This window comes from Neomonachus schauinslandi, chromosome 4 (assembly GCF_002201575.2).
Source record: "Neomonachus schauinslandi chromosome 4, ASM220157v2, whole genome shotgun sequence".
NCBI classification, from domain to species: domain Eukaryota; kingdom Metazoa; phylum Chordata; class Mammalia; order Carnivora; family Phocidae; genus Neomonachus; species Neomonachus schauinslandi.
In genome coordinates this window covers 156,756,324-156,777,735 of record NC_058406.1, presented here as the reverse complement: position 1 = coordinate 156,777,735, position 21,412 = coordinate 156,756,324, and the positions used below count along the sequence as shown (strand labels likewise).

At 37.8% G+C, this 21,412-nt stretch overlaps 1 protein-coding gene and 1 pseudogene across 2 annotated transcripts in view; one reads left to right on the top strand and one right to left on the bottom strand.

The window, feature by feature from the left end:
* The window catches only part of OXR1 (oxidation resistance 1), a 355,094-nt gene that overhangs the window by 291,928 nt on the left and 41,754 nt on the right, over positions 1-21,412 (bottom strand). The gene's annotated exons all lie outside the window — the stretch shown is intronic.
* LOC110579211 lies at positions 12,223-13,166 on the top strand (annotated as a pseudogene).

Below are 21,412 nucleotides of genomic sequence, written 5' to 3'. Positions count from 1 at the left end.
AGAAAGAAAGAAAGAAAGAAAGAAAGAAAGAAAGAAAGAAAGAAAGAGAAAGAAAGAAAGAAAAGAAAGAAAGAAAGAAAGAAAGGAAAAGGAAAGGAAAGAAAAGAAAAGAAAAAAGAAAAGAAAGGAAAGAAAGAAAGGTGATAGATCTGAACAGGGACATATTTTGAAAACAATGTTGATTGAGAAAAGCAAACTGCCACAAGATACATTCAGTATGGTACAATTTATATACAGTTTTTAAAAACATAGAATAGTATATTCCTATATTTCTTTATTCAACACATATTTTGGGGGCATCTACTTTGTGTCAGCCGTTATTCTAGGCATCAAAAGGATGTAACCATAGAATCATAGAAAGGATATAATCATAGAATCCCTGACCTAACAAAAACTTATAATCTGATTAGGGAATAAACAGCAAACAGATAAATGCATGCACACATATATACATATACAAATTCTGTCAGGTAGTGGGACACTTTACGGAGAAAAGTAAAGCCTAGTAAAGGATCCTGATGACAGTTCAACTATAGACTGATTGGTCTCCCCACCCCCACCAGGAAGTGACTTTTGAACAAAATCTGATGGAGCCACATGAGACAGGCCTATGGACGGGTAATCCAGGGGGCAGGACGAGCAAATGCAAAGACCCAGAAATGGAAATGTGCTTGGAAATGTGCCCACTGTGCTCCCTAAACAGCAAGGGGGCCAGAGGAGGCACCTGAAGCACAGGGAGGAAGGACACTGGGGGGCTGGAAGTTAGGCTGGGAAGTGGGTCATACAGAACCCTGGTGAGCATGGCAAGGATATTTTATTCCAGGTGTGGTGGAGACCACTGAAGGGCTAGGAGGAGGGAGGTTATGCAATCTGATGTTATGCTTTTGAAGGATTAAGCTGGCTGGTGGGTGGAGAAGAGATGGTGGTATTGGGGTGATGCTGTGACAGACGAAGAAGCCAGGAACAAGTAGCAAGATGGAGCATAAAAGATGACAAGCACTGGACTAGGGGCGTAGCAGGATCAGGTGAAAAGGCATTGGAATTATGATATACTTTATTTCGGAGGCAGAGCCAAGCAGACATTGTTTGTACATAAAATTATATGCAGTAAAAACATAACAGTACATGTGTCAAATCCAGATAGCACTGTCTCTGGGACAGGAGAAAGGGGGATAAGAAAATATAGGCAGATTCAACTTTCTAATATTTAAGAGGAAAAAGCTGTCCATATGAATATGGTATAATCTTAACATCTGTTAATTCTGGGCTTGGGGCACCCAGATATTTGCTTTATTATCTTTGTAATATTCTGGTTTTCATATCTTTCCATAAGAATTATATTCTATACAGAAAGAATAATATCTATGCCTTCTTTTCACTGTAAATCATTTATTAATTCATGTATTTAATGAATATTCCTTGAGCACCTACTCACGCCAGACACTGATACAGATGCTGTTGAAGCTACAAAGTCCTCATGGAGTTTATATTCTGGGGGAGGAGAGGCAGACAGTCGAAGAAACAGATACATAATATAAAGCCATTCTGGATTAGGGGATATAAGGAAAAATGAAGCATGACGCCAGAGTTATTGTAAACTGGCTTTAACTTAATTCTCCTATAAGAGAAATTTAACATTCAGTTCTATTTTTGTGCTTATAAATCATAAATTTAATAAAGCACCACAGGAACATGAGCAGCTGACAGTTATAGGGAGATTACAGAGCACAGACTCCGGAGTCAGAAACTCTTGGTTAGAAGTTGGCAAGTGTTCTAGCTATCTGCTCTGGCTTAAACAACAATTTATCCTCATCACCATCATGTTCATCTTATTCTTATTCTTAAATCTCATGACTTTTTAAGCCAGGAATTTGGACTGGGCAGAGTGGGGACAGCTCATCTCTGCTCCATGATACTGGAATTTCAGCTGGGGTGGCTCAAAAGGGTTGAGCCTTTTGAAGAGTTACAGCTGGCTTAGCATAGCTCGGGCTTCCTCAGAGCCTGGTGGCCTTAGGATAATAGGACTTCTTCTGTCAGCTCAGGACTCCAAGAACAAGTGTCCCCAGAGTTGTGGACAGAAGCTACAAGGCTTCTTATGACCTAGTCAGAATTCCTAGAACATCACCTCTGCCACATACTATTGCTCAAACAAGCCACGAAGTCCAGGCCAATTCAAGGAAAAGGGAATTAAATTCCTCCTCTCAATAGGAGGATTAGAAGGAATGTAATCCACCACAGCAAATTACTTAGTTATTCAGAGATGCATTAATTTAGTCCATAAAATGGAGCAATAATGTTTCCTTCAAAGAGTTATAAGAATAGGAAACAACCTACGGAAAGTGACTGGTAGCTAACAGGATTTCGAATATGGTTGTGTCCCTGTCCACTGACAGGGGACTAACAAAGAGTCTTCCAAACCATTTTCACCCGAAATGAGGAGGGTCCAGGAAATCCCTGAAGTCCACTGCTACTGCAAGAGTGGGATATTCATAAGAAGGCTCTATTATTTTTTTCAGAACTTGGAAGACCATGATAAGAAGACAAACTGAAATGCTAGCTCTAAGATACTCCAAACTTTGTGCATCTGTCTTAGTTCTCAAAGTTTTATGACTTCTATAAAACAGGCAGCAGCTTTGTTTTGGAAAAGGTAGAGTATCATTCTACACCCAGCAGGTGTTTAGAGGAGGAAAGAGTTAGGTAAGTGAAGTCTTTATTCTTAGAATTATAAAATCAATACAGTTTTCTTCCTGAGGCAGCTGTTAAAACCAAGCCAGCTATTTTAAACATAGTAATGAATGTTCCTTCACTTAGTTCTGAAGTGAAGTCAGATAGGTAAAGAGCACAATTCTATATCTGAAGAGAGTATGGGATAAACATAACTCTCATTCCCATCTGTGCTATATACAACTGTATTCTTAAATGCTAATTTCATTCTATTGGTTCTCTTTTAAGGCTAGGCAAACTAAACCAGTCCATTGGTTTATATAATACATGAAGTTTCTTTCAACCCTTTGCAATGGGCCTTTGGATACATTCATTTTACAAGGGATTATGACTTCAGGGAAAAATGCTTAAAGAGAATAAAAGATACCCGTCTATTATGTAAATAAAGGCATTAAAGTTCTAACCACACACACACAAAGAATAGGCTACAGAAATCCTTCTATTCTTAGTTTCCATTTTAAGTGAACATAAATCTCTATAACCATCACTTCAAAGACAGACATTATTACAGAAATTACTGGAAAATATTTACACTGAACATGAACAAGCCTTAAGAAACCCAAAGAGTCTCAAAAAAACCCCTCAACCATCCCCAATAGAGAAAAAAAAAAATATATATATATGTATTTATTATTTATCTTTATATAACCTAACAGTCCTCCCAAAATGGGAGGTTTATTGATCTCTGTTATAGGTTGATAATTATTTCTTAAGTGTCTACTATGTGCCAGATGTCCTGCTGGGAGCTAAAGATAATTAGAAGAAATTCTTAACTACGGTCTTGGGCAGGTATTCTCCCCTCCCCCATTGGGGGGATAGAGGGTGGAGAGTGAGGTACTGCGAGCCAATTTTATCTAATACGGTAGCCACTGTTAAGGAGTTTCCAGCAGGGGAACAAACATGAACAGATAATGGATCTTCGAAAGATCACATAGTAAACGGAGGAACCAGACTGAGCCCCAGGCTGAGTGACTGCAGAGCCCTGGCTTCTTCTTTCTTCTGACACTTGGGATCTGAATCCTGACTCTGCCACACAATGGTTATGAAGTTTTGGACAAGTACTTTAACTGCTATAAGCCTCAGGTTCCTATTCTGTAAAAGGAGGTTCTGAATATTTGCTCATGGTTGAGAGGATAAATATTAATGTTGGTGGGGGGGAGTCTTGCAGGATGACCAATTGGCACATGGCACACCCAACCATGCCTATCACGAATCCCATTACCATGAGCTGCTTATATATGTTGACATGTGGTTTTGAATTTCTAACTCTAATATCTTTATTTCCTAAGTACCAAAGTTGTTTTTAATACTTCAAAGTCCAGGGGCGCCTGGGTGGCTCAGTTGGTTGGGCGGCTGCCTTCGGCTCAGGTCATGATCCTGGGGTCCTGGGATCGAGCCCCACGTCCGGCTCCCTGCTCAGCAGAGAGCCTGCTTCTCCCTCTCCCTCTGCCTGCCACTCTGCCTACTTGTGCTCTCTCTCTCTCTGTCAAATAAATAAATAAAATCTTTAAAAAAAAAATACTTCAAAGTCCACTTACATTAGTCAGTCATTAGTCAGTTTTTCGAAAATGTAAAATTCTCTATCATCCCAATACATCAAAGTTCTAGTCCTATATTCTATATGGTACTAAACAGTCTTAAATCCCAAATCTAGTGTCATTTATAATTTATCACCTGGATCTTTGAAAAAGATAGCAACTACTCCAGACCTGGAATTATGGAATTCCATAGGATAATTAATTAAATGTCTGCTATGGCAAAACCATAGACCAGTACACTCTATATCGATTCTAACCTTCTCTTTCTTTTGCTTTCTCTACAATAAAAGTTAGTAAGAGAAATACTTGGACACCCAGCCTCTCTTGCAGGCAGGGGTGGCCATGTGACAAGTCCTGGCCAATTAGAGGTAGGTGAAAGTCTTTGGATTAATACAGAAGAACCTCCAAAGGTAAAGGCCTAACTGATTTACCCAACTTCTTTCTTAAGTTGAATACAGAGTAGATGCATCAGGGTGCAACCATTTTGTGACCAAGAGGATGAAAATTAAAACTTAGGGCTGCTGAGAAAGGACACTGAAGGAACTCACTGCCTCAATAAATATCTTTAAGCACCCACAGTATTCCTGCACTTTCTAGTTCCAGATTTCTTCTTATTTGAGAAAAATAGACCTTATACTTATTTAAGTGATCATGTTGCCTGATATGGTTGCCACTACCCACATGTGGCTTTAAATTTTAAATTAATCAAGATTAAATAAGATAATAAACTTGGTTCCTCAGTATGGAACAGTGCAATTATTGAACATATCCATCATCACAGAAGTTTCTTTTTCTTTCTTTTTTTTTTTTTTTGAGAGTTATTTATTTGAGAGAGAGAGAGTGTATGCACAGGCACACACGAGCAGGGGGGAGGGGGAAAGGGAGATGGAGAGAAATCCTCAAGCAGAACCCCCGCCGCCCGCCCCGAGCCTGGAGCCTAACTTGGGGCTCAATCCCAGGAACGTGAGATCATGACCTAAGCTGAAATCAAGTGTCAGAGGCTTAACCAACTGAGCCACGCAGGTGTCCCAGAAGTTTCTATTTAAACAGCATTAGAAATAATTTTATTTGCGGCCAAATGTATTGTAAATGCTATAAATGCTAATATTTTCATCACTAAGGTTAAGGGCAGAAACATTCCAGTCCCTGTCTCCCAACTAAGCCCATCTGCCCCCAGGTATCTGATTATTTATTCCATATTGAGATACCACACATTGATTTATCACTAGCCTTTTATCCAAGAGATTTCTCAGACTTTCTTAGAGGATTAGATTAGTCTGCAGAACCTCTTCTTCACATAGCTCCAAATAATCAAGCACTCTCCTTGCAGATAATAGCAGAATTACGGAAATTAATATTCCTGTGCTAATATTCCAGGAAGAAAGGAAAAACAGCCACAGTCATGTCACAATAACAGCAGCTGCCACGTTAAAGCAATTGGCTTCAATACACAGTGATGTTTCCTTCAGAATATACCCATTTCTTTTATTTTCTTAAAAACGTATCCAGAACGAGAGCTGACTCTGAGACCCACATCACTCACAGCTGTGAGCCTGGTTGTTGAAGTCTTCCAGGAAGCTGTGTGCTGCCGTCTCCCGGCTTCAGTGAACACAGTCATGAGTCAGTCCACCAAACATGGAAGCACAGCACAGCATTAAGATCAATGGGAAGAAATCACTGATGAGGCAATTTCTCACAATTTTCACTTAGTTGTAGTGAGAGAGGGGGAAATATGAGAATGTCAAAGATATTTGTGACAAATTTCCTGATGTGGTAATTCCAATTTTCATTTACTTATTTACTGGTAGGTCACTTTAAAATACTGATTGTAGTAATAGTACTTAATATTTATTATTTACTACAAGCTAGGCAACATTGTAAGTAGTATTCCCTATGCTTTCATTTAATCCTCAAAAAAGAACTCTGGGGGTGCCTGGGTGGCTCAGTCGTTGGGCGTCTGCCTTCGGCTCAGGTCATGATCCCAGGGTCCTGGGATGGAGCCCCGTGTTGGGCCCCCTGCTCGGCGGGAAGCCTGCTTCTCCCTCTCCCACTCCCCCTGCTTGTGTCTCTCTGTCAAATAAATAAATAAAATCTTAAAAAAAAAAAAAGAACTCTGACATAGGTACTATTATCATTCCTAATGTTATAGAGACTAAGGCATAAAGAGTTTTAAAAAGTTGCCCAAGACTACCACTGAGTAAGCAGCAAAGCTCAAATTCAAACCCACACAATCTGTCTCCGGGATCTTCACTCTTAATCACTATATTCTGTGAAGTTGATCATGTTCCTAGAGAAATAAGCTAGGAATTATTCAGTGACTTATGCAGAGAATATCACTTTCACCCATGTATTGAGATGCTCCAGAAGAAGTCCAGGACCACACTGAAACTCCTTTTCGTCACCTATAACCCCACTTCTTGAAGGACAGAAAACATCAGTTTATGAATATGAATATTTTCCACAACATAAAGTTACTTGAGACTCAGGCATGATTATCTTAAAAGACCGAATATAAGAAGACATACAAAATAAGAAAAGTGGGATGGATATGCCATAAATTACAGGTCTTTAGAGTCTGGATAGCAATTAAAAAAATAATAGCAGGGGACACCTGGGTGGCTCATTGGTTAAGCTTCTGCCTTCTGGTCAGGTCGTGATCCCAGGGTCCTGGGATGGAGCCCCACACTGGGCTCCCTGCTCAGCAGGGAGCCTGCTTCTCCCTCTCCCTCTGCCCCTCCTCCCCGCTCATGCGCTCTCTCTCTCTCTCTCTCTCGTTCTCTCTCGTTCTCTCTCTCACTCAAATGAAATCTCTTTTTAAATAATAATAACAGACAACTGCTGTACCTTTAAAGTGCCAGGCCCTGTTCTAAGCACCTTAGATGGATCAGCACACTGTATCTTCACAACAACTTAGCGAGGGAAACGTCATTATCCCATACAATAGATGAAGCAGCCCAGGCACAGAGAGGGTCACCTAGAGAGTGAGGAGCAGTTCCAGGCGCCCTCTTCCAGTCGGCCTAGCAGGCCCTTTGCGGTCTCGCCCTTGACCTCCACCTCAGCTCCTACTCCTCTCCCTTGTTCATTCTGTTCCAGGCTGGGTGTTCCTTCCATGCTCCCTCTTCAAGAAGTTTCCACTTATATTTCCTCTTTTATCAGAGGACATCCCTAACTTCTTAAAATCACAGCCCACTCCCCTGATGCCAGTCCTGAGCACCTATTTGTTGAATGAACAAATAGGCCTGTGTCAACACCATTCCCTCAGAGAGGTGCAGTGATGTTTGACACTGAGAAGCTGCTTTTGCTTTTGCACAGGTGTTATGTATTTGCTTTCCTTTCCTCACAAGTCTTTGTTCAGATTTTTTTTTTTAGGATTTATTTATTTATTTGAGAGAGAGAGAGCACAAGCGGGAGGGGCAGAGGAAGAGAGAATCTCAGACTCCACGCTGAGCACAGAGCCCAACGTGGGGCTCAATCTCAGGATGCTGAGATCATGACCTGAGCCAAAACCATGAGCCAGATGCCCAACCAACTGAGCCACCCAGGCGCCCCTGTTCAGGTCATTCTTCACAGAATGGGAGCTAAGGGTTCCAAGATAAAGGATTAACTCTAGAAAACGAAAGATACTTCAGTGAGAGAAACTGGTCTACATAGCCATATTACTGCAGATGGAATGTCCCTCTTACTACCCTAGAAGATAAAGGACATAGGACCAATAAGGATCGGGACTTACTCATACCTTTCCTTCTTTTTATTTTAATTTTTTGTATTGTTGTTATTCAGTCGTAAATCTAACACTTTCACAAAATGCATTTGGACAAAGAAGTAATAATATTCTTTATAAGACTGTAACAAAATAAACAAATAATACTAAACGCTAAATTGTCTGAAGTTAAAAATATGCCAAATGCCCACAAACTTGAGTGAACTGCAGTACTCAGTTTTCATGGGCTAATCTCAAATAAGTCTTCAAATTATTTTTTTTATCATGATGAAGGAAATGTCAGTTCAAGTTAGGCTAAACAGATAACAATCTTGGAGATGGTTTAAAGAGAAACCTGTATTTTCAAAAGGAAGAAATGTAAACGCTAAAATGCATAAGAAAAATGTTCATTCTCACTAATAAAAGAAACATGAATAAAATAAGGCATCATTTAAAATAATTCCTCAGATGGAGGAAAAAATTAAATTATAGTCATCAATAATAGAGAGAGTCCAAGGAAATTTGAACTTCATAAAACTGCTGGTGGGGTAAGACCTTAAAAGAGGACAATCTGACAAAATTCATTATAGACTTCTAATTTTACACACCTTGGCCATTATTTCCACTATTATGAATTTATGCCAAAGAAATAATTCTGGATGTTGGAAGATTTTGTTAGATGTATGCTTATGGTAGTGTTATCCTAAAGGTGAAAAATTAAGAAACAATCTGTGACACAGAGAACTTGATTAAGCACATAATGGAATATTTAATAGAATGTTTGCCCTCTTTTACTAGGTAGCCATTAAAATCATATTACTGAAGAATATTCAATGACATGGGAAATATTTACAGTACATATTTTAGTAGGAAAAAGCAAATGACAAATCACAACAGTATGAATCCATTAAATATACAGAAAAATCCTAGGAAAGCCGCAATAGTTACAGGTTTACTTGGATGATTGAATTATAGATAATTCTGATATTCTCCCTTTTGTTTACATGCATTTTCTAATTCTTCTCCAAAGGATAAAGATTAGTTTTTTACTAAGAAAGAAATAATTACTTCATTGAAAAACTTCTTAATAAAGGACTTTAAAGGATTTCACCTTTTCACTGTATTTATCTAAGGTAGTATGATGGAATTATTTTTTTATGGATAGAGGCTCCTGAGGGTAAAGAGGTAGGATTCATCTCTTGGACAAAGGGGAGCAAGCTCTTAAGAGATTACAGCTTTCATTCTATCCTCATCTTCTGTGGTTAAAAATGCTGCCCACATGCATAGCCAATGTTTCCTCTACTTTTTAAAATCTAGTTTTGCCTTACCAAAGGTTTAAATAATGGTAGAATTCCACTAAATAAACAACTGTTCTGGCACAGTTATCGGAGTATAACAGAGGCTTAGAAAGTAAACTTTATTTAGAAGCATCTTGGGAATAGCTAATTCACCTGCCAAAGTTTAGCCAACTTATTCTCTCAAATTGCTTCTAGAATATGTCTTAGCTATAGTTCCAGAAATACAGAAATAGCTCCTTAAATGAAGCCCATTCACTTAATTTGAATGACAGTTCCAAAACTGAATACCTGAGGTTGTTTTACTGATAAAGTAAGGATGGTCAAAAGGATAGTTGGTAACTACATTTTAGAATAGATCTTCATTTTTAGGGTATTCATCAAATGCACTTTGAGGGTAACATACATAGTTTTGAAAGACTAAGTGTACAGTGATAAAAGCCAAAGAATCCCCTGAAACATTTTTCCTGGTTAATTTTTATTTAACTAGATGCAAATTATAATATCAAATATAAGACCAATTATAATAAATCATACTCCCATAGGGCCAGACACTATTGGTTGTTGTGGGACCAAATAATAATGAGAAGTTGGCTCAGTGAAAACACAATCATGGCTGGGTCAACATTAATGTTTTTGAGCATCTAGAATATCTAGAGGCATCTAGAGTCAGAGGCATCTAGAACCCTAGGGAAATGCTAGATATTTATGCCGGCCAGCCACAGGACCTTCTCTCCTGGCCAATACCAAGGACCATTTTGACTTCCATTGTATGCACTGTTCATATTATTCATCTTTTAAAAATTCTGAATATTTAAAAATCTATGTAATAATAAGCAATACAGTGTAATGATTAAGATTAGACAGCACAGGGTTTAGTTCTGACTCTGCAACTGATTGTGACCTTGGGCAAGTTACTCAACTTTCCCAAATCTATTTAATCTGTAAATCTGTAAACTTAGCTACAGAGTTATGAGTACTAAATGAATGCTCTAAAATGGCAAAAAATGAGCATTCCAGAAATGATAGTTAATGCTATAAGGGTGAATATGCATTCTGAAAAGTCCTTCAGCTCTTTATTTGAACCAGTACATCTAGAAAACACAGAAAATTACATAACGTGACTTAAGATGAAGATGTTATTACTCTTAGTCTTTTGAGTATTTTATGATGCTTTAAATGAACAATTTTTTCTAAGATGGTAACACAGAATTTGGGACATTTATAAGTTACCTCAAAAATAGACACAAAGTGATCATTCAGAATTTTTGTTTTTTTAAAAAGAGGTGCTCTTCAGCCCCCCCCCCCACTTTGGGGGGTATTTGTCCTTTAAATAATGTATTGTGTAAAATATACTATAGGACACAGAATACTGTGTCTTCTTTTTGGAATTATCAATTTTTAACTTAAATTATAGAATTTTATTGCATTTCTTCTTTAATTTTAGGCCAATGCTTCATGAAAGGAGGCTTACTTTCTCTACTGCACAGTGTTCTGTGTAGACTTAGCAGTATCCACATGGGGACCAATGTATGCATGATTATGACAGTCACAATTCTACCTTTATTGCATCCTTGGAGCCCAGACAACCTAAGTCAGTGATGACAAAACCCTTTGGGAATACAATTTTAACATTTAACTTAAACTTCCAATGAGCTGAATTATTAAAAAAAAAAATTAAACATCTATAGCCTCTATGGCCAGAGAACTACCCTAAATAATCAGAACACTGGGGTATAATTGGCTGGTAGCTCTTACAGCTATCTGGAAATTATCAGTCCATTTGCATATATTTAATGGAAAAGAGACTTTCTTGATATTGTAGATTGACTGCATTAATGGTCCTAATTACTGGCCTCTCATAATCATGGTTTTTCCTCTTTACATTTGTGTTCCCCTCCCAATCTGACTGAGCTCAGTCAAGTGACTTGCTTTGCTTTGGCCAAATAGAAGCAAACTTGATAAAAGCAGAGGCATGAAAGAGCATCTGGTCATTTATGTTTCTAATCTTATTTCTCTGAGATCACGGTGAGAACCTACCAGTCTAGTCTTCCCAAGGAATATGAGAGACAAACATGCAGAAGGGAGCCGAGATGTCCCAGCTGAGGCAATCCTGAACCAGTCCACAGCAAGCCATGTAAGAAAAGCCATCCAAGATCAGCAAAACTGCCCCCCCCCAACAACTAACCACAGAGAGTGAGCCCAGCTGAGGCCACAACCATCCAGCTGATCTATAGGCATGTGAATAATGATAAAGGCTTATTGTTTTAAACTACTGTGTTTTGCGAGGGTCATTGCATCTTATATTTTGGTGATAGCTGACTAATACACTTATAAATAGGTAAAAAAAAAAAAATCTGGGTTTTCCAATTGGGACTTCCAATTATATGACTCAGAACTATTTTAAGAGGTCCAGGGAGGATGGGAATTCTATACTCATGTTTTCAACAGTGTGTATGTGTGTATGGGGCAGGGTATACTTGGTATTCCACAAAATCATCTATTTGGAAGTGGTATGAAAGACGTTAATGTTTCTATTTATGTTAATAATTCTATTTTGGGAATATGTTTTATCACATATAGAATATATTATAGTAGTTCATGTACATAATTTATTAACATACACAAACATGTATTGGAGGTACATATTTTATTGATAGGTATGTACCCTCAAAAAAGTTCAGAGACCACTGATCTTGCTTCTGTTTACATAGGGTAATTTTCTTATTTAGCAAGAGTTCCTCATACTGTGGCTTTCATGATGGGTCATCTCTTCAGGAATGAAGACCAATTCATTGGCAAGGTGTCACTCTTCTCTTCTGAATCTGATGAGATTTTAAGTATTTTTAAAAATTACTAGTATTCCTCTCCCCTGTGTGATTCCATCCTGCGCGGCTGTTCTGTGGAACAGTAGTCGTTTATCTCCATCCACCTTCTCTCCCACCTAAGTGCGTGCCACCACCCCATGGAAGATTCGATGGATATGGACATGAGCCCCCTGAGACCCCAGAACTATCTTTTTGGTTGTGAACTAAAGGCTGATAAGGATTATCACTTTAAGGTAGATAATGATGAAAATGAACACCAGCTATCTTTAAGAACGGTCAGTTTAGGACCTGGTGCAAAGGATGAATTGCACATTCTTGAAGCAGAGGCAATGAATTATGAAGGCAGTCCAATTAAAGTCACACTGGCAACTTTGAAAATGTCTGTACAGCCAACGGTTTCCCTTGGGGGCTTTGAAATAACCCACCTGTGGTCTTATGGTTGAAATGTGGTTCAGGGCCTATGCATATTAGCAGACAGCACTTAGTAGCTTTGGAGGAAGATGCAGAGTCAGAAGATGAAGAGGAAGAGGACATGAAACTCCTTAGTATATCTGGAAAGCGTTTTGTCCCTGGAAGTGGTAGCAAGGTTCCACAGAAAAAAGTAAAACTTGCTGCTGATGAAGATGACGATGATGATGAAGATGATGATGATGATGATTTTGATGATGAGCAAGCTGAAGAAAAGCCTCCAGTAAAGAAATCTATATGAGATACTCCAGCCAAAAATGCACAAAAATCAAACCAGAATGGAAAAGACTCAAAACCATCAACACCAAAAACAAAAGGTCAAGAATCTTTCAAAAAACAGGAAAAGACTCCCCAAACCCGAAAGGACCTAGTTCTGTAGAAGATATTAAAGCAAAAATGCAAGCAAGTATAGAAAAAGGTGGTTCTCTTCCCAAAGTGGAAGCCAAGTTCATCAGTTATGTGAAGAATTGCTTCTGGATGACTGACCAAGAGGCTATTCAAGATCTCTGGCAGTGGAGGAAGTCTCTTTAAGAAAACAGTTTAAACAGTTTGTTAAAATTTTCCATCTTATTTCATTTCTGTAACAGTTGATATCTGGCTGTCCTTTTTATAATGCAGAGTGAGAATTTTCCCTACTGTGCCTGATAAATGTTGTCCAGGTTCCATTGCCAAGAATATGTTGTCCAAAATGCCTGTTTAAAGATGGAACTCCACCCTTTGCTTAGTTTTAAGTATGTATGGAATGTTATGATAGGACATAGTAGTAGTGGTGGTCAGACAAATGGAAATGGTGGGGAGACAAAAATATACATGTGAAATAAACAGTATTTTAATAAAGTAAAAAAAATTACTAGTATTCAGTTAATGTAAACTGAAAAATAAATGTAGTAACTGTATAGTGATTTTTTTTTTTTAATGCATGGTTTGTGTATGGAACAATTGCATTGGGAAAATAGAACACAGTCTCTTTGACTTGAGAACACTTCTCAAATATTAATACCTTCACTGGTCATACCAGTTATGGTGTGGTATCTTACTAATACTTCAAGCTACATTACATATAAACTATTTTTACTACCAAATACCAGTAAGCATAATTATTTTAATGAGTATAAAGATTTAGGAGTATGTGATTTTATAAGAGATTTCACATATTAATGGTTTACAGTGATTTTAAAATGCAGCTAATTTCCTTTTTCACATAAACTCCAAAATAACTTCTTTACTGGAACTAAACTTAAACTAAAATGATCCATTAGTGAAACAGTAAGGAATGACACATTTATTTTTCAGGTATAAGGAAACTGATAAGAAAGATATATTCTTCATGACTTTAGAGAGTAAAGATAAATGTTAAAACATAAATTCCACAAATTAACAAATAAAGATATATGACCTCCATTTTATAATCAATTTTACAAGGTGCTATATCTTTAAAAGGAAAGTAATTTAAAACTGTCAAATTTGCTTCAGAATGGCTTTCTTATATATTAAATTCCTCTCTTAATGCTACCATATATAAATTTTTCTTTTCCCCTACATCATTCTGCCAAGTCCATATACATTCAATATTTAAAGGTATTTTTAAAACACAAGTGATTTTTCTCCCCTTCACACAAAAATGTTTTCCTTCTTTTCTGCCCCAGAGTCTTAAATATCATAGGCTACTGACTTTCTGAGAGCTCAGTTTTGGTTTTTTGGGTTTTTTTTTTATTTTTTTTTTATTCTTATGTTAATCCCCATACATTACATCATTAGTTTTAGATGAAATGTTCCATGATTCATTGTTTGTGCATAACACCCAGTGCTCCATGCAGAATGTGCCCTCCTCAATACCCACCACCAGGCTAACCCATCCTCCCACCCCCCTCCCCTCTAGAACCCTGTTTGTTTTTCAGAGTCCATCGTCTATCTGAGAGCTCAGTTTTAACCCTTTAAAGAAGGGTTGGAATACTGTGTACATGTTTATCCAGATGAGTTGTATTATTTCTGGAAAAAAATAAGAGCTTAGTGTAAAGTCTGATTTGCATACTGATTTCCATCGTGTTTCAAGTTATGTCTAATCCCATAAAATGAAATTAATCTTTCAGTTCAGACTATTGCAGTTGGACTGGCAAATAAAAAGTTCAGGTTATTTAGAAAATTCATTGACTTACTGCCCAAATAAGAAACAAAGAATTAGAGCATGGCTAAGATGTTGTCCCCCAACAATGAAGCAATCTAGGCAGACAGCAGGGCTGAGGGATCCACAGAGGGAGTGGGACATAATGTAGAAGAACAAGTCTCCTCAGAGGCCCCATGGATTTCAGCTCCCCATGCCTCTCCCATATAATGAGTTCATCTGTCATCTATTTAGCTTTTGAGCCAACAGTCTATTGACTGGATGCAGACTCCAGGGACTGAGATGTTCTTGGAAGATCTTCAGACAGACTCATCATGTGACATCGATGAAGCCAATCAAATACACCACTTGGCGCTTCAAAGTTGTCTATGAGCAAATAGAGCACAAGCGATAGCCTGCAATGCACCTGCCTCCCCACAGTGTTAGGAGACTGAAGGAACGCATCCTTTCACGTCAATGTGAGTTCTGATAAATGAAGATGCTTGGTCAAGATAAGATATATTTTCTCATCCAGAGCTCTCAGAGTGACTGAAGTCATAGGTCACCACTCATCACAAAACTTCTGTGCTTCCCTTTCTCAAAATGTCACATGCAAATGTGTCATGAATAGATAAATGCAACCAATGTCAATGGAGTCAGTAGTGTCTTTGGTGATAAATATAGGAGTGGAATATTTTACTTATTACATTTTCCTAATAATGCTACTATATTTTTAATGGTTATGAGTTTGGGTATCAGCATTTTTCCGAAACTCAAAAGGATTTATGTTCTGAGGACTAATATAATACATGTTCATTATATTTTTTTAATTATACAAAAAAGTATGAAGTAAAACAATGACTATGAATTCCATCACCCAGAGATAACCACTATCAACATCTGGGTGACTCTTCTAGATATCTTTATGGATATATGCATACAATACATATACACATATGTACGTATCTATACATATATTTAAAATCACACACCTACCTATCAACCTAAGCATATGCTATTTTGCGACCTGTTTTTTTTCCAGTTGTTGTGGATATCTATTCCTCTTCCAAAAATAAATAGGTTAACAGCATGATTTTCAATGGGTGCTGAACTTTCCTCCATAGCAAGGATAAACACTATTTACCAACCTCCACTATTGTTGTTTTTCTTAAAGCATTCCAAACAAACCACCATCAACAGAAAAGAACTTTGGCACCATTTCAAAAGATCAGATATTTTGTTGTGAACAAAGGGCCAGGAAATAACAGAGACATTACAAGATAGAGAAGAGCATTAAATATATGGAAAAGTGGTGAGAGTAGATGACCATATTAGTATACTTTCAAATGAATCATGTATATCTTATTTTTATGCAAATATTATATATTGAGTAGTTCATTTACAAGATAAAATAAAAATTAAAGATCTTAAAATCCCAAATTTGTAGACTTCACAGCCCCAAATGAACCTGCTCTTGATTGATTTAATGTCTTTTTTTTTTTTTAACTTCCTTGTAATCACATTCTGTAACCTGGTATTTTTATCAAAAGTTGAAATTTAGGATTTTCCTGAGTACCTCTGGCCACTTGATCCTGAGTGGACAGCTGCATCCCCGAGAAGACCCCAGCTTCAGTGAAGCAGCCCTTTCCCCAAGCCCTCTGTCCTCTGCCATTCCTGGCCACTTCATGCCTAGGAGTAGTCAAGGACCCAATCATCACTACTGTTGTCCCTAGTCCCTCGAGGTAACTATGCTCTCCCTTGTAATTTCCTACACTTTGGTCAACCTTTTTCATCTTTTTATTAAACTCTCTTCAAGTTACTCATTTTGAGTATGCCATCTGTTTCCGGTTGGGAGTCTGACTGAACCATACATATTTCATAGGTGTAAAGACACTATAAGAACATTGATACGAAACGGTGAGAGGTGGAACTCCTAGCAGTCCTTGTTTTCATCACAAAATTTGGCTGATTAGGAAACTAAAAGGTTTTTCTGTGAACAGTAATAGTGTTTGTAGCTATATTAGGAAAAGAAATTTTGGTAAATGAGTCTATTGGCCTTAAGACACATTTGAAATTTACTTAAGACTATTAGATGTTTTCCGATCACGCTTGAAATGAATGAATTTCCTCAGGCTCAAAGTCTAAGGTGAGAAATAATTAGTTCCTGAGAACAGGACTATATATAACATACTGTAATCAGCCTTATTCAGATCTGAGTGATAAATCTAAAATTTTAAGAAGTGTGCATTCTCTCTGATTTGCACAGATTGTCTTACTTGCACAGTCCTGTCATATTTACACAGTAGTAGAGTTCCAAACGCTAAGACCAATGGAATATTTAGTACCTGACAGCCACCATGTTAGATACATTATGTGAATTATTGTATAACCCTCCAATGGTCTTATGACATAGATACTATTATTGCCATTTTTCAGATGCAGTCACACAGCTGATATAAGGCAGAGATGAAACTTGATAGTTCAAAACACACATATTAAGTATAAGACATGAAAAATGATGCATTAGGCACACAGAAAATCTATTTGAGGTGTAATATTCCTATAAGTCTTTTTATAACACTCTTCCTTCCTATGCATCAATCTGGTTCCTTTGTAATGTTAATGAACATTTCAAGTTAAGGGAAAACTTGATAAATCCTGAGCCAAGGCCCCTATCAAGTCTCACCAGCCTCAAATGGCCAAGTCACTCAATAAAATAAAATCTTCAAAAGCTGCTACTTTTGGTTTAAATCTGGAGATCAGAAGTAGCTACACAAGCAGCACTTTGTCCCAAGGTGCAAACATTACTTAAAAAATAGAAGAAGACTAGGCTGTAAGGGAGCGTTCGCACCATCCCTTGTGCAATCCTTAATGCACTGGGACCTATGCATGCCATGCACTATGCTAATCACTTTGTTTGCATTATCTCACTGAAAATTTATAACCTTAAAAGTAGGTACTATTATTATCCTTCTTAAATATATACTAGAACCCTAATTCCCAATGTATTCTAAATGTACCTATAAAGTCTAAAATGACAAAATAAAACCATTTTTAACCAAACAACCTTTCTTCTTTCAAAGAAATGGCAATGGAAGCCACACTAACTGACCACCTTGTCAAGAATTTAGCATCCAGGGCGCCTGGGTGGCTCAGTTGGTTAAGCAACTGCCTTCGGGTCAGGTCATGATCCCAGGGTCCTGGGATCGAGTCCCACATCAGGCTCCCCCTACTCTGCAGGGAGCCTGCTTCTCCCCCTGCCTGCCACTCCCCCTGCTTGTGCTCTCTCTGTCAAATAAATAAATAAAATCTTTAGAAAAAAGAATCTATTAAAAAAAAAGAACTTAGCATCCAATTAGTTTTCAATTGTAACTTTAAATTGTAATAAAGAAATCTTAGTGACATCTGATAGTGTGTTAACAAAAATACCTTCAGGATCTGCTCCAGCTTTATAAATGACCAGTCCTCACATCAGTTTGTCCTAAATTAGCAGCAATCTGATGTCACCATTCTCTCTTACACTCAGGTCCATGTATATTCTGTTACAGCCATCTCTCCTGCTTTCTCATCTTTACATTTTTCCTTTTCTAAAATGTATTACAACTTGGATAAAAGGTCATCTCCTCTAATAAGACATTCTCTAACCTTGAGGTTGCCTCCACACCATACCTACACCAATCACAACACTTTTAGATTATATTGTAATTATATGATTATTTGTCTATAAGCTTTTTTTTTTTTTTCCTTAGGCTCCATGCCCAATGTGGGGTTTGAACTCATCACCCTAAGATCAACAGTCTCATGTTCTACTGACTGAGTCATCCAGGAGCCCCTGTCTATAAACTTTTTAAGAGAGGGGCCTGTGTTCTGTTTACCTGGCAAAATATTTAGGAGTTTCTCAACATCTGTTAAGTGAATGAAAGCCCAAGCAAGGTTGTTCTAAGAAAGGAAAACTTCAAAGCTATGAAGTAACTATTTGAAGATAATACCCTGAGCCAGGTACCACACTATACTCCAAATGTAGAAACAGGTCTTCCAGGGATGTACAATCTAGTAAGGGCAAAAAGACAAAAAACTTACATGAGATAACAAGTAAAATTACTTAAATTCAAAATGATATTGGAATTCTGACAAGGGAGCAAAAATTTCTGCCTATGGAAATGGTAAGGTGAGAGTAGAACTAATCATCAGAATGTACAAAAGAGAATGTGTTGCATAAGAAACTTAAATACGCATTTTTTGTTTGTTTGCCAGGAACTGTTCCCCAGAAGGAAGCAATATGATAAATATCTATCGCTTCCTCTACATACACATTTGCATACTTTCTCTCTTGCTCTCCGTTGTTGCCCCTGCATGCCTGCACACACGCACACACACGTCTTTTAAAATAATCAAAAGATAAAGGAAATTATAGGTTCTTATGTAGCCTACTCTCTAAATTAAAAAAAAAAATCTTGGTTACTAGAACTGAAATTTTAGTGTTGTCCTGTAGTCAACATCAGCTATTAAATCAAATTGCAGATAACATAATGATGTCTTCCCTCTTGGCAAATTATGTTAATACCAATAAAAGGATACCTTATTACAAGTAATGAGACAGTTTGCAATCGATTTTAGGCCTACTGAAAAACCATAAAAATACAATGAATACTGACAAAGAAGAGAGGTTTTAAACGGGGTGAAAAGTAAATTATGGTAAGGCATTTTAACAGTGTGCCACTGGGGAGTTCAAATACAGGAAGTCAGCTCTGAGAAGACACGTCACCTGTCACTTCACATATTTGTTCATATTTCCAGGAGTTTCTACTCTGTTATAAAGGATGACTCAGATTAAATCCAGGCCATCATTCTTCACGGTAATTGGTTTGCTAATTCTGCAGCACAGCTTTTGGCTTCTGCTCAGCAGTTGGCCTAAGGTTATAAACTGTACTATTTATTAAGCCTTATTAAGACTGCTGTCAGCAGTAATCATATTGCTCCTCTACACAAAACCTTCAGTGGCTCCCTGCTGCTTTCCTAATTAAGTCCATACTCCTTATCTTGGCATTTAAAAGTCCTTTACAATATGTTGCTAACCTTCCTCTTCAGTGTGTATTCTCACCACTCCGCCAAAGGCTGTTCCGATCTGGTAGTAGTCTAAACTACTTCATGTTGCTCTAACACCCTTTCTGATATCCATCCTTTACCCATGTGGTTCTGACCAGAATGTTCTTTGTGCTTCCCTTTTTTTTTTTTTTAAGATTTTATTTATTTATTTGACAGACAGAGACACGAGAGAGGGAACACAAGCAGGGGGAGTGGGAGAGGGAGAAGCAGGCTTGCCTGATGCAGGGCTCGATCCCAGGACCTTGGGATCATAACCTGAGCCGAAGGCAGCCGCTTAACGACTGAGCCACCCACGCGCCCCTGTGCTTCCCATTTTTAACATCCCATCCCCACCCATCCGTTGGTTTGCCACCTCAGGAGCTTCCCAAGTGAAATGTGAAATAGGTCTCCGTATACAGAGCTCAGGGAGAGCCCAAATAAAGAGGCATACCACTCCAGACTGGTAGGTGGTAGGTTGAATAAGCAAGGCAACTTAGCTATGAGGCTTGTCTTGGACAGCTGCAAGATGAGTAGATCTCTGCCCCTGCCCACCAGAATCTCTAAAGTTTATAAGAAGCCTTAACTAGGTTCAGTCACATATACTATCCAGAAGGTCTCAGCAACACATTTCTATCTCAAAGTTGTACCCTGGGGAAAGCTTCTAGCATGGAGAAGGTAAGTGGAATTCACATTCCAAGGACAGGGGAGAGCTGACGCTCTCTCTCTCCCCCTCTCTCTCTAAAATAAATAAATAAAATCTTAAAAAAAAAACAACCTTTACAGGCATTTTCACATTCAATCCTCACAATAATCCTGTTAAGTAGGTTCTATGTTTCTCTCCATTTTATTGCTGAGAAACTGAGGGTAAGAAAATTAAAACATCACAGAGCTAGTGAGTAGCAGGGTCACGACAACGTCCTAAGCAGTTTAACTTTAAAGTGTTCACTTCCTATGATGCTACTGTAATATGTTGTATGCTCAATGTCTTTTATAGTCCAGCACTTCTGCTGTCCGGAACATGGAATAGGACCCTTGGGTGTCACTATATCTAAGAGGATATATTTTAATGGGTATCCACCGGATAAAAGTCTACATGTTTAACCTGACCTAAAGTGCTACGCAAGATCCTGCCTTGCCTCATGCCACGGCACTCTCCTCCCTCCCTCTGTATCATCCTTGATACATCCTTGATGACATCAGCCCTTCCCCAACCCAGGAAGTTTGCCTGTAAATCATTCAAATTTCCCTGTAAATCATTCCCATCTCATAAGATACTTTTCCTTCCTCTCAAATATAATTAAACACTCATTTTTGTAATTAATTGTATAAGGGCAGAAACACTGTAGGTCTTATTTGCTGCAATAATCTCAGTAACTAACTTAGTATCTAATACCTAGTAGATGCTCAATAACAATTTATTAAATGAATAAAGGAATGAAGAAGTAGATGAATAAGTATTTCTGTACAAGTGAATCATTTTTAGAAGACACATATAATCAATCATTTCTTGAGGCCACAGATGCAACAGAAATAGATAAATCCTGAGAAGCTTAAGAGTTTAGTACAAAACAGATGATTAGAAATTATTGCTGTTTTCTCTGAGACATTCATTTTAGAGTTGGTTGTTATACACATTCCACCACTCTTCTTCTGCTTATACCAATCAGTCATCC